The 13928-nt window shown below is 47.3% G+C and overlaps 1 protein-coding gene across 2 annotated transcripts in view; it reads right to left on the bottom strand.

Annotated features, from left to right (window-relative positions):
• The window catches only part of GBA2 (glucosylceramidase beta 2), a 287622-nt gene that overhangs the window by 240055 nt on the left and 33639 nt on the right, over window positions 1-13928 (bottom strand). The window lies entirely within an intron of this gene.

The following is a 13928-nucleotide window of genomic DNA, read 5'->3' as shown; positions in this document are numbered from 1 at the left end:
AAGACGGGTATAACATCCCCATAACATCAAATACGACGAAAGTTGCCAGTACAACTGTTAGGTCTTCCCGAGTCTGGTTGTTTTTAAAGACTCTGCCGATAACCCCAAAAAGGCCATTTGCACCACCTGCCAGGCCAGCATCAGCAGGGGTAGCAAAACTACCAGCTTGATCACCACTACCATTATCAGGCACATGGCAGCAAATCACCCGACTAAGTGGGCCGAACCTTAAGGTTGCTCACACACGTACCATGCCTGGCACATATGCTTAACCTCGTGGTTCAGCGGTTTCTCAAAACCTACGCGGTGCTATCGGATCTGCTCGTCAAAGTACGCCGCCTGTGTGCCCATTTTAGAAAGTCAGCTACAGCTTCCGCCGCCCTTGCCGTGTTTCAGCAGCGTTTGCAGCTTCCGGCTCGCAGACTGGTATGTGATGTCCCCTCGCGTTGGAACCCTACATTGCAGATGTTGGGAAGGATTTGTGGGCAGAAGAGGGCAGTTGTTGACTACCAGCATCAACAAGGCTGTTGGTATTCAGGTCAGACTCCCCACATAAGACCTCAGGAGTGGACATGGATGTCAGACATATGTACCATCCTCCGAAACTTTGAGGACTCCACCAAGATGGTGAGCGGCAATGACGCCATAATTAGCATCACCATCCCACTTCTCTGTCTTCTGAAATGCTCTCTGCTCACAATCAAAGAGGATGCATTGCAGGCGGAGCACAATGAGATGGAGCAAGGAACCATACAGGGTGATTACACACAGCCCAGCCTCATCTCATCCCAACATGGATTGGGTGACAATGAGGAAGAGGAGGAGGAGCTAGTTTCATGCGCTATAGACGGTACTACCTGCACAACTGTCAAAGTCTGTTCAGCGTGGATGGCCTGAGGACAGGGAGGAGGAGGCGAGCATGGTCAGTCGTCCTCTTGGTGAGGACACGGAAGTCTTGCCTGTTAGCAGTCTGGCACGCATGGCTGAGTTTATGCTACGCTGCCTTTCCCGTGACCCTCGCGTTCTACAAATTTTGGGTGACAGTCATTACTGGTTGGTGACATTTCTAGACCCACGCTACAAGGAGAACTTTCCATCTCTAATTCCCAAGGCGGACAGGTCTACTAAAATAGGAAACTCACTCGTTAATAACGGGAACAACAAAGCATAGCCGGCTGATGGCTCTCTAACAATAGCGAGGGCCGATGGCTGGCCCTTTAAGAATAGTAAGGGCCGCCTCATGGCCCTATAAAAATAGGTTTTGTGACTTTCAAGAGTCCCTCCATCATAAATGAAAGAGGATGTGTCGGATGATGTGTCGCACACTACATGGCCAGATAAGGTTGTAAAATGTTAAAATGACATTTCCCAGTGAATGCATTTGTCTTGGTTGAAAGCAATACAAAAGTGCAAAAAGGCATCATAAACGCTACGTGTGAACATAGCCCAATGTGTGGAGGAGCATTTTTGTTTTTGTATATTTATTTTGCCTTATATACAAGTCATTACCCTGGAAAGGATGTTCCTTAATGTATTTTCCAGGAAAATCCATTTTGGTTTTGTTTTTGTATGAGTCCGTAAAAGTGGCGTAATACTCTGACAACGTTGTTGACAGCAGTGACCTGGGAGTTATAAATGCTTCCAAGGGTCTTCCCCATGCTGTTCCCATGTAATTTGAGCACTGTTCCCATCGATTTGGGCAATTATTAGGAGCTCTGCAGACTGCTGTGGGGAGCCGCCTGAAAAATGCTCGAGTTTCCCAGACTTAACTTAGGCTCGTTGCTTGGGTCGAACACCACTAATTGGTGCAGTTGTTCACAGACACCCCCTGTCTACACGGGTACAGGAAGGCACCAGGGAGTAAGGAGAGGAGGCCCACTCAGTCACTGATGTGGCACCACACTCGCCCACAACCCTGACAGGCTGAGAGGCTCCGTTCACTGGCTCCAGTGAAGCAGAGCATGGTCGGCCTGGGAGAGCTGCCACCAGTTTCTATTAGATATAACGGACTTAGACTTAAACCGGCCCGGTAGCGTGTTCGTTTGACCGAACAAATGATGTGAGGTTCGTGGCTTGAGATAAAAGAACAGCCCAAGGTTAAATTATATATTTAATCGCCGTAGGGACGCACTAGACAAACACTATATACATAAGGGTTATACATACACAATTGTTAGAGTTGCAAGCACGATAGCATGGGTACAAAAAGTATAAAGCAGTTACTGAGATTCAATTACCGGTTAGATGGATGATCTGGCTTTCGGGGAAGGGCTGACACATGGGAGATTTGTGGGCCTTCTTGTTGCAGGACTGTCGCCACACGACTTGACGTCATGACGCCCTAGGAAAAAGACAATGGACCTGGGGCGGCAGGATCTTTTAACCTCTCTGGCTCTCTCCCCTTACGGCCCCCGGGCTGGACTCAAGTCTTCACCCCTATTCTCTCCCAGCTACAGGTTCCCAAAAACTAAGACGGGCTATACCTCCTTACTGGACGATCCTAGGGAGCTGGTTCTGGTGTCATCGGATCCAGCTGGGCCCCTGCTACACGTGGAGACCAAACACAGAGGCCCTAGGGGCTTCTGAAAGGCTGAGCCACATATCTCCCTATTCTTGCTTGCTGGGCGGTGAAGAAAGGAATGGTGAGATTCTCCATTCTTTTAGGTTTCCAAAAATCTATTTTGTGTATCACTTGGACGTATCGTCTTCCCATAACTCGCTATTGAATTATGTATTTCACACAAAGGAGCATATGGCGTGGGGGAGGGGCCGTCCTGTAGCAGCTTGCAGCTGCTGTGGGGGTTTGTCACTCACAGCTGTTGGAAGGAATGTCACTCCCTTGCAGCTGCAGTTTCTCCAATTTGCATATGTAGAGCTTTATAAAACCCGCCAAACAGTGCACAATGATTGACAGGGGATCATCTTGAATATTTTTCACTCTCAGTACCCGCCTAGTACACATCACAGGTAATTCACAGAATAGTCAGTACTCGTCTAGTGCACATCACAGGTAACACATGGAATAGTCAGTACCCGCCTAGTACATATCACAGGTAACACTAAATACTCAGTACCCGACTAGTTCACATCACATGTAGCACACTGAATAGTCAGTACCCGCTTAGTACATATCACAGGTAACACACTAAATAGTCAGTACCCGCCTAGTGCACATCACAGGTGTCATGGCTCCCCAGTGACGACACCGGGGAGATCACGCAATATCTCACTGTGCCGTCACTATGTCACGGATTTCGTCCGGAATCATGAGCACACGATCCAGACTACTCACTCCTTAGGCATCGCCAAGCGACCAGTGTGCGTAAGGGTCACACCTCTGGATTCCAAAGCATGGAATATGTGTTTACGCACCCGTACTGTCACTGTCAGCTTCACGATAGCCCGATTATTAATATTATTCTCTGCCACCACCGTCCAGATTTGAAATATAATACCGGCCTGGGCGGATGGCTGCGTTTTGGTAGCGCATATGGCTTCGGGGGAGGGAACGACTACAGGACAAAAGAAACATAACTATTAAATTGTATATTTAATCCAGTGTTTAGGAAAAATATATACAAGGATGTTACAAAGGAGACATTACAATACATAAGCAGTTACATAAAATAAACAGGCTAAAAGAAGAAACTTACGCTATACAGTTCACAGGGACGAATCAGCATAGGTGGAGGGGAGACGCTCCGCTTAAACTGTTATTGAACAGGGTCCTCCGTTATGATAGAGATATACTCCCGGACAAAGAAAACGGCTCCAGCCTCAGCAAACCATTTTATGCAGAAGGGAGAGACCCCCCCTGGGATGACATCACAGGGGCTGGCCTCCAGCTTGCACAATTTATTAAAACTCTAAGTTCTGGGATAACTTATCGCTCGTTGATCCCAAAAGCCCAAAAGTGGTATCATATTTTCTATTATGATTTTACCTTCATTTAGAGACCACACATCGTATAGTTGCAGTCTGCTATTCTGGTGTTTGAGCTACCGCTCTACAGAGGGTTTTTCAGCGGCAGAAAAACACCCCCATCTTTCCCTAGCTGGTCCTACCCCTAAAAATATGGGTCCCGTCATTGTTGAACGCATGGAACTTACAATATTTCATATTTCGTTTTCGGCTCTGGAGTGCCTGGAGATTTCTTTTTGAAGCTCAAGAAGCAAGCTTCCACAGTTACACGTAAATTATTGGAAGCCTGCGTTTTAATCACCCCCCGCGTCTTCAAGGGAGAAGGATGCTCGCATTTTAAGTAGCCTGGAGCACCTCTTGGTTGCCCGCATTTGTTTAAGACCTTACTCATGACTGTTAATTGGGGCTTTGTGCTGAGATTTTTATGGAGACGGTTTTTGTACTGACCAAAAGGGGAATAAGGGAGGGGGTGAAGAGAGGCTTGGGAGAAATGGTCAATATCTATGACAGGGGGAGGAAGAATATTTTCAATATGCCTCAATATTTCCCTGACAACAGGTAACACATTGAATAGTCAGTACCCGCCAAGTACACATCACAGGTAACACGCTGAATAGTCAGTAACCGCCTAGTACATATCACAGCTAACACACTGAATAGTCAGTACCTGCCTAGTGTACATCACAGGTAACACACTGAATAGTCAGCACACGTCTAGTACACATCACAGGTAACACAATGAATAGTCAGCACACGTCTAGTACACATCACAGCTAACACACTGAATAGTCAGTACCTGCCTAGCGCACATCACAGGTAACTGTCACGGGTGTGTCAGAAGTGACAGACAGTAGCCCCTCAGTTGGTTGCAGGAGATCTCTAGATTTGGCATTACAGACATCTTCTTAGATGCTATCTCTAAGACCCAGCTGCTACCTCCCTCTGGCTAATTAACACCCTGCCTGGGTGTATAAATACCTGCTGTGTTTCAGAGGGAGGTGTAGGTGATATTCATTACTACTTGTGAAAGCTTTAGCAAGAGCAGTACTTCTTCCTCTCTGGAGTTCGTCTAAAGCTAAGCAATTTCCCCGTATGTCCACCACAGTTGTCTATAGTGTTTAGTGGAGATTGACTAGTGCTCATCTCCTCCCTTCCCTAGCCTTAGCCATATGCCAGTGAAAGACAGGGTGAGGCACACGTGCAGAAATTGGTAAAGACCCAATACAGGGACGCTAGGGGAGATTCTAGATCAACCTAGGAGGTCTCCACTTCCCCCCCTTCCCCTAGAGTCTGGGCTCCCTTTCCTTCTTCCCTTTGAGTTGCACTAAGTCTGTCCCACACCTTGCGTGACAGTAACACTATGAATAGTCAGTACCCGCCTAGTGCACATCACAGGTAACACAATGAATAGTCAGTACCCGCCTAGTGCACATCACAGGTAACACAATGAATAGTCAGTACCCGCCTAGTACACATCACAGGTAACACAATGAATAGTCAGTACCTGTCTAGTACACATCACAGGTAACACACTCAATACACAATATAAATCAGGTCGTGCTCAATAAACACAATGGGTAAAATGGCACCTCATGTACTCGGAAAGTTATTGGCCACATGAACTAAGTCAGTCACTGATCTCCATCTCTATTACAGAGCGCGTTCTTAGTCACTACATCGTGTTCCACATTTTCCTGGATGGTGGATGCAGATGAGTCGTATAATGTCCAATCATCGACCATTAGAGCATAAATCACATTTATGGCACAAACCTCCCAATGAGAACAGGATTTATTTCATAACTAATAAAACTCACAACGCAGCAAATTCTTCTGTACAACAAGAATCCAAACATTTTCTAGGTTGTAAAGATCTGAGAACGATCATTTGTGGGATCTGCAGCATTAAGACGTCACATTTACTGAGATCAGAAGCTTTTTCCAATCAGAAACCTCTCAACAGGCCGAGGTCCATGTAACATCGGAGCTTCTGGGATTTCACCTCCACAATTTGACTCCATTGAACTTGGAAGTTTCTGGAGAGTTTCTGCTTGAATTACTTTACAGGACGTCAGAATCACCTCCAGAGCTGCGGTTCTGATGTGATCGGCCTCCCACCCTCATAGGTCTTCTGCTGTGAATACTCCAAATGTTCTCAATAGGGTTGTGGTCAGGGGAGGATGGTGGCCGCGCCATGAGTTTCTCTCCTTTTATGCCCATAGCAGCCATTGACTCAGGAGGTTTCTTTGCAGCATGAGATGGGACATTTTCAGCATGAAGATGATTTTGCTACGAATGGCGAGGTTCTTCTTTCTGTACCATGGAAGAAAGTGGTTGGTCAGAAGCTATATACTTTGCCGAGATCATTTTCAAATCTTCAGGAACCCTAAAGGGGCTATCAGCTCTCCCCATGATTCCAGCCCAAAACATAACTGTCTCCACCTTGTTGATGTCGCAGCTTTGTTGGGACACGGTGGCCGTCCATCAATCATCCACTACTCCATCCATCTGGGCCATCGAGGGTTGCACGGCATCATCAGTAAACATGGCTGGTTTACAATGAGTCTCCATGTATCTCTGGGCGTCTGCAGCAGCTTCTGCTTGTGAGTGCTGTTTAGGGGCACAGCTGCAACCTCTGGAGAATCCTACACCCGAGGATCCAGCAGCTTCACATACCTGCTTTGCAATGGTATTTTAGCAGCTGCTCTATGGCAGAAACCCTCCTCATTATGCATTTATCTGCACGAGCCCGTCTGTGCTCTGTATCAGCCACAAATCTCTTCCCAGTACGAGGAACACGCTAAAGTTTTCATGAAATAGACTAACTCCCAAAAAGTTAGGGATATTTGGCTTTCGGGCAAAATTTATGGAAAATGTAAAAAGTTCCGCAACAGTGTTATTTTATCATGAAAGTAAGGCATTAAGTAAAAGCATGCAATATGCAGAGAGCAAAGGTGTGTGCTGGCACCATCCACAGATGGTCCTTGTGTATGGACCTGATGAAGCCCCAGTAGGTGAGAAACAGCTGCCGTCCTGTAAGCATTTCATTCACCCCTGCAAACCTTATGTTTTAATTGTCTAATAAAGGAGTACAGTTTTAAAGGACGGTGAGAAGCATGCAATGGTGATTTCCTCATCTCAAACCATTTATTGAAACAAAAGCCAACAGTGGTGAGTGTACCCCAACAAGAAATGTTCATGTCTCAATAACTTGTCATGAGGCCTTGATCATCAATTACAGCTTGACAACGACGTCTCATGCTGTTCACAGGTGGAGCTATTGTTTGTTGAGGCATGGCATCCCTCGGGTCATTGAGGTTCTGGAGTACAGAATTACGGTTTTCTATGGAATTCAGGTCTGGAGAAAGTGCAGGTCACTTCATTTGAAGTACCCCAGTCTCCAGAAGACTTTCCCTAATGATGCGACCTCGATGAGCTGCAGCTGTCACGGGGATACCGAGACAGAGGGGCCAGAAGATAGCGGCGTTTTCCTTGCTCTGTCATGGCAACGGTTAATCAGTTCAGTTGATCGCCTGGAGCTCTCAATCCTCAATTGTCTCAGCTGTTCTGTGTTGGCCACTCCCCTCTGGTATATAAGCTCGCCACTAGCACTTGGAAGTTGCCAGTGATCGTTCTGCTTCCGGGTTTGGTGGTGAAGGCGAGAGTTTAGTGTTTGGAGTTGGTGGTTGGAGAGTTTTTCTGGAAATTGCTGCGTGGAGTTGTGTGTGTTTTCGCTTATCCTCTCACATTTGGTTTCCCCCTCCTATACCTCTGTTTCCCACTCTGTTGTTTTGTGAGTGTATTTGTATCATTGTAGTTTTCTGTTATCCCTATCTATCTGGTTAGTGTTTTCTTATACACTTCGGCCCCTCAACTACCTGGGTGGGGTTGGGGGGGGGGATCAGATAAGGGTTAAGTTAGGAGCATAGATAGTGTGGGGTTTCTACTCACTTGGGTGCGTCGGGAGGCAAACAGGGAGTGTTTTCATTTATGTCCATGTCGGTTTATTGCCTCATAAACCAGCCATAAGCAAAATGAAAACAAACAGCCTTTAGTGCAGACAAAACAAAGTAAATAGTCCTTTAGGCAAAGTCTCTGGTTAGCTAGTCCTGTGGGCACACAGGCTGGATAGCGTCCAGTACACTGGCTCAGTCTACAGATAACACACAGGAGGCCTTCTCCCTCCATACAAAGGCCATGTTTCAAACAAAGGACTCCATTTTTAACCTCTTAACCACACCCAGAGATAAGGTATGTGGGGAGCCAGACCCACCGGTCTCTCATGGCTGCCCGTAAAACCTGGCCCCGGATGCACCAAATGATCCTCTTAGTGCTATTTGCACTAGAGCAACACTCCAGGGTTACATCACAGATGACAACCATCTCTGTGACACATACCTCCCATCAACTACATGTACGGAAGCTGCCTTACAATAGGTACAAGACCCCGGAGTCTGCACTATCCGGGGGACAGGATTAGACTAGGGCGCCCCTATTTCAAGTAATTGAGTAGGTGTCCACAGTCTCTTGTCGTTATATGACATTATCACTGGCCTAACTTTTTAGATCCACACATACCTCCCATCAACTACATGTCCAGTAGCTGCCTTACATACCTCCCCTCTCTGCCTAAGGCCGTGGGGTTTGGCACCTTCTACTACTAGACAGGGGATTCTCGAGAGGGCATCGGCATTACCATATAGCTTCCCAGCTCTATGTTCCACATGGAAGCTGAAATCCTGTAGGGCTCAAAACCAGCGGGTAACCCTAGCATTTTTCCCTTTTTTCTCACTCATCCACCCGAGTGGGGCATGGTCTGATATCAAATTAAACTTTCGATCCAACAGATGGACACGTTACGGTACTACCTCCCACTTTATGGCCAAGCATTCCTTTTCTACTATGGCATAATTAATTTCACATGCGGATAGCTTCCTACTTAAATAAAAAAAACTAAGTGCTCCTCCCCGTGTATCTCCTGAGAAAGGACTGCTCCCAAACGGACATCTGAGGCATCTGCCTGGAGTATAAATTCCTTCTTGAAGTCACGGGCAACCAGAACTGGTTGCTTACACAGAGCCACTTCTTGTTCTTGAAATGCTGTCTCCACCTCTACAGTCTATTTGGCCACTGCTGATTTCGTCCCCTTAAGGAGGTCAGACAGGGGTGCGGCCATCACAGCAAAGTTTGGAATGAACCTTCTGTAGTATCCCACGATTCCTAGAAAGGCTCGCACTTGATTGCCTCCACTTTACTGATTTGGGGTTTGATCTTGCCTCTACCTACTACATAACACAGGTATTTGGCTTCTTCTCTCCCCATGGCACACTTTTTTGGATTTATTGAAAACCCTGCCTTCCTAATAGCATCAAACTCTGCCTGGACCTTTTCCAGATGAATTCCCCAGTATGGGATGAAGACTACAATGTTGTCCAGGTATGCTGCGGCGTATTTTTTATGGGGTGACAGGATCCGGTCCATGACACTCTGGAAGGTGGCCGGGGCCCCCTGCAGTCCAAAAGGCATCCGGACATATTGGAAGCAACCGTCCGGCGTAGAACACACAGTCTTCTCCTTGGCTCCCTGTGACATGGGAATCTACCAATATCCTTTTGGTAAATCCAAGGTGGTTATGTACCTTGCTGGCCCAAGTCTCTCGATCAGCTCATCGATGCGCGGCATTGGATATGGGTCGAATTAGGAGACCTCATTCAACCTCCTATACTCGTTGCAGAATCTCCATTCACCATCGGGTTTTGGAACCAGGACAAACGGGCTCGATCTTCCTTAGCAACCCTGTCCGAGGGACCAATTTGCGAGCTATACACTTTGCCGAGGAGTTTCTCAGGGGGATCGCTTCAGGATAGCGTGTCGCATAGTCCAGGATGACCAATATATATTGATGCCCATGAGCAGATTTAACCAGGGGACCGACCAAGTTCATAGCAATTCTCTCGAACCGCACTTCAATGATGGGCAATTGCAAGAGGGGACTTCGAAAGTGAGAGGTGGGGGTGGTTAACTGGCATGTAGAGCAGGACCTGCTATACTTCAAAGATTTCCTGGTGACATAGGGGCCAATAGAACCTCTGCATGATCCGTTCCCGAGTTTTTTCCACTTGCAGATGGCCACCCAAGACATGTGAATGGGCCATGTACAACACCCTCCGTCTATAGGGCCCCGGCACCAATAACTGTTTCACAAGCTCCTCGCTCACTTTCGGAACCCAGTACAACAATTTCCCACTCAACATAAAATAGGGAAATCTTGTGTCAGCCCCTGGCTCCTGTTCAATACCATTTATGATTGTGACATTGTTACAAGTAAATGCTTCCCTCAGAGTTAGGTCCCTATGTTGGGCGGACCCAAAATTCTCGCTGCTCAACCCTAACCCTCATCCCCCACAAGGACACAGAAGGGAAACCAATATGACTCTGGGTGTGGTGATACCTCTTTAGGGCTAAGTGGTTTCATTTCCGAGCCAGCGAACTGTGAACCCTTCCCCCTCAGATCCCAAAACAAACAAAACGGCCGGCCTATAATAATGGGGTGCAACAAGTTCTGGATGACGCCCACCTCATGGGACTCAGTACCGTGGGCCGTTTCAATGTTCACTCTGGCCACCGGATAGTCTTTAGCATCACCATGAATGCAGCAGACGCCAACCTTCTTCCCTGGGATCATCTGGAGAGGAAGTGTGGCCCTCACAAGGGTCACCAGAGTCCCTGAGTCTAGTTACCTGCCAACAATTTATCTTCACGGGCCAAGCTTGTGGCCCCTAGCTGGGTGGATAGTTTACACTGCAGGCCGGATGCGCATAGTATGAACAGCGGCGTCCCAGGCTGCAGTCCATTTCCTCGGAGGACAGGGGACAACGGGTGGCTATATGGCCTGGGCCGTGCCATTTCCAGCATACAATATCACCGGTAAGGACCTTTGGCATTACCTCCCCCGCCCCTTTGGACCTTGGATGCCCCACCCCATTTTGGGCCTCTGCCACCTGTTGGGATCCCCAGTATGGAGTAGGCTGGCTTCCCAAAGAACCCTCAACTCCCTAATAACTCTCGACCTGTCCATCAGTTCATCCGCATTTCGGGGAACCACCCTGGGCAACCCAAGTTTGTATGGGCCTTTGCAGGGAATGTACAAATCGGTCCATCACCACTCTCTCTACCATCTGTACATGGGTAAAGGATTCCGGCTGCAGCCATTCTTGAACCAGGTGCAGAAGGTCAAACATTTGGGAGAGAGGGGGTTTGTCGCGGCAATACGCCCAGCAGTGGACAAGCTGCGCCCTGACAGTCATGGTCACCCAAGCACGCCAGAATTTCTGTTCTCAGCTTGCCATACTCCTTGGCATCCTGCTAAGCCAAGTCATAGCAAGCCTTCTGGGGCTCTCCCGTCAAGTATGGCGCCAGCACCTCTGCCCACTGCTCTGGCGGAAGTTTCTCCCTCTCAGCGACCCTTTCAAAAACAGTCAAAAAGGCCATTATGTCACACCCCCCCCCCGGGTCATTTTCAGCAGGACTCTCCTTACCGCCTTCCAGATGGAAAAATCGTCCACTGACCTTGTAGGAGCTGTCGCCGTGCCATGAATCGCCTCTGCGAGTAACTAGATTTGCTGCTGCGGTTGATGGTGCTGATCCTGGTGCTGCTGCTTCTGGACCTGGATCTGCTGCATAAGCAGCTTAGTGACCTCCTGTTGCGCCATTTGTTGCTGCAGCAATAATTGCTGGTGCTACTGGTGTTGTGCCTGCTGCGCTTGCACCAGATGTTTCAGCAGGTCCTCCATTTTGTCTGGCGTTGCTGGCTTGTGGCAGACTTCACCCAGGATATGCAAAAAGTCTGTTAGAAGTCACACGTATCTCCTGGGAATGCTGCCCTGCACTTCTAACACAAATGGTGGGGTTTCTACTCACTTGGGTGCGTCGGGAAACAAACAGGAAGCATTTTCATTTAAATGTCCATGTCGGTTTATTGCCTCATAAACCGGTCATTGACAAAAGGAAAACAAACAGCCTTTAGTGCAGGCAAAACAAAGTAAACAGTCCTTTAGGCAAAGTCTCTGGTTAGCTAGTCCTGTGGGCACACAGGCTGGATAGCGTCCAGTACACTGGCTCAGTCTACAGATAACACACAGGAGGCCTTCTCCCTCCATACACAGACAATGTATCAAACAACGGACTCCATTTTTAACCTCTTAACCACATCCAGAGATGAGGTATGTGGGCAGCCAGACCCGTCCGTCTCATGGCTGCCCATAGAACCTGGCCCCGGATGCACCAAACAATCTTCTTAGTGCTATGTGCAGTAGAGCAACACTCCAGGATTACATCACAGATGACAACCATTTCTGTGAAACATACCTCCCATCAACTACATGTACGGTAACTGCCTTACAATAGGTACAAGACCCCTGAGTCCCCACTATCCGGGCAACAGAATTAGACTAGGGCATCCTTATTTTGAGCGATTGGTTAGGTGCCCACAGTCCCTTGTCATTACGTGACATTATCACTGGCCCAACTTTTTGGATCCATAATAGATCCTGTGGCTGCTTTGGCAGGGTAGCTACAACAACTCTGCATGTCCACATCATTTTTTTCTCACAATGCGGTTGTGCCGTAAATGAGGTCACCGGCGCTTCATCAGCTGATGAACTCAAGTGACCTCACTCCGGGCAGCTAAGCGCTATACACTGCAGGAGCGATGACACTCCTGTCAGTGTATCGCCGACTGCTGAATAGAGCGCTCACATGTAACGTTGTGGCTGTTCTATTAATGGGATCTGCGTGGGACACTTGGGATTACCTGGACTACGGCAGAGAGGTGAGGATTATGGTGGTTTATTATTTTTTCTTTATTACAGGTGACATGAGCATCGGGGATTAAGCGTTAAGATTAGTATATGGTGTTTTTCATTTTTTTTACATTGGACGAGGGCATCGGGGACAAGGTGTAGGTGAGTATAATTAGTTTTTTATTTTTATTTCAATATTTATTAATTTTAACTTTATTTTTTTACTTTCAGCACAGGCACCGCTGACGAGAGAGACTAATGCTTCCATCCAGCGGTGCCGAGCTCACTATTTACAATGACAGCAGTGACAGGCGCCAGCTGATGAGACTACTACCCCCATCAACCAGCGCCTATCACCCGCGGTAAGCTTTTTTACCGCGGGTGACAATTACAGCTGCAGGATCACGCTGATATCTGACAGTGTGATCCTGCAGCGCTTTGACCTTGGTAACTATGTTACCGCCGATCAGAGCCCGTGTTTCCCGCGCTGTCTTCTGAGAAACACCCTACTAACAGTAATACGGACTTCCTGAGGAAGTCAGTGTCCGGGGTCCGTGCACTAACAGTAGGTGTTCGGTAAGAACCCTGAACTTTATTGTTCGGGTTCGTCCATCTCTTATGGGCACTAAACTGGCATATTTGCATTTCTCCAGATTAAAGCCTGGCATGGCTGTTACAAAATAGTCTCTGCGGCCGTAGATGAACTGATTGAAATGTGTAATTTCTACAATGGGGTGACATGTAGGGTTTTTCTTTGAGGCTCCACAAATGTTGCTCGTAAACTATTCTGGCAAGCAGCGCTCCTTCCTTCTCAACCCTGACATGTGGCCTAATAGTAATTTTCTGATGACGCATAGGGCAGCACCGCGATCGGGAGAAATTGCGCAATAAATTAATTATGGGGCCCAGTTTCACCTATTAACCCTTGTGTACCTGAAAAGTTTGCAGCAAATAGAAAAATTACAATTTTTACCACAAAAATGTCATATTTCCATGTCTCAATGCTATAAAGTTCTGTGAGGCACCTATAGGTTCAAAATACTCAGTACACCCCTCGAGAGGTGTAGTTTCCAAAACGGGGTAGACATGTGGGAAATGTTACTTATTAACTATTTTGTGTGACATAACTCTCTGGATTAAAGGCATAAGAATTAAAAGTTTGAAAATTGTGAAAACTTTCACCAAATTTTTGATTATTTTTTCACAA

The sequence above is a fragment of the Phyllobates terribilis genome, unplaced genomic scaffold, assembly GCF_046119375.1.
Source record: "Phyllobates terribilis strain yellow unplaced genomic scaffold, ASM4611937v1 Scaffold_1__5_contigs__length_1240528914, whole genome shotgun sequence".
NCBI classification, from domain to species: Eukaryota; Metazoa; Chordata; class Amphibia; order Anura; family Dendrobatidae; genus Phyllobates; species Phyllobates terribilis.
Note: the sequence above shows the minus strand (reverse complement) of the source record. Positions and strands in the feature narration are given on the sequence as shown.